Source organism: Phalaenopsis equestris, unplaced genomic scaffold (genome assembly GCF_001263595.1).
Source record: "Phalaenopsis equestris unplaced genomic scaffold, ASM126359v1 Scaffold000002, whole genome shotgun sequence".
Classification (NCBI taxonomy): domain Eukaryota; kingdom Viridiplantae; phylum Streptophyta; class Magnoliopsida; order Asparagales; family Orchidaceae; genus Phalaenopsis; species Phalaenopsis equestris.
The window spans coordinates 1,644,725-1,645,164 of record NW_018164444.1 but is presented as its reverse complement, the minus strand read 5'-3'; positions in this window follow the sequence as shown (position 1 = coordinate 1,645,164).

The window sequence follows — 440 nt, the reverse complement described above, 5'->3', positions numbered from 1 at the left end:
CCTTGAATCTGGATTATATCTGTTGTACGGCCTCCAAATTTGGGTCTGTTTGTGACAGCTTATAAGTGCGGCAGCGTTTTCAAAAACGCCGCCTCACTGTTTGTTTCTCGCGTTTTAGGTGAATTTTTAAAACCCACGTTTTCTATTTTGTATTAGACGCCGAACGCGGGTATACCCCCACGATCCGCGTTCGCCCTCTAATACCCTCGCTAAACCCGATCGTAGCCGATCCTGCCTGCGTCGCCTCCGTCCCCTGCGTCGCCTCTGTCGCCCCTGCGTCGCCTCCGTCGCCTCGCCTCCCCGCCGATCCGTGTTTCGTTCGCATTAATATTCACCGGTGCCCTTTATGCCCTCATTCGCATCTCCCTTCGCCTGGCTGCTCCCTCTTCTTCCTTGACAATCTCTCTCGGCAGGTAATACCTTCGCATTTTCTTTTTTTT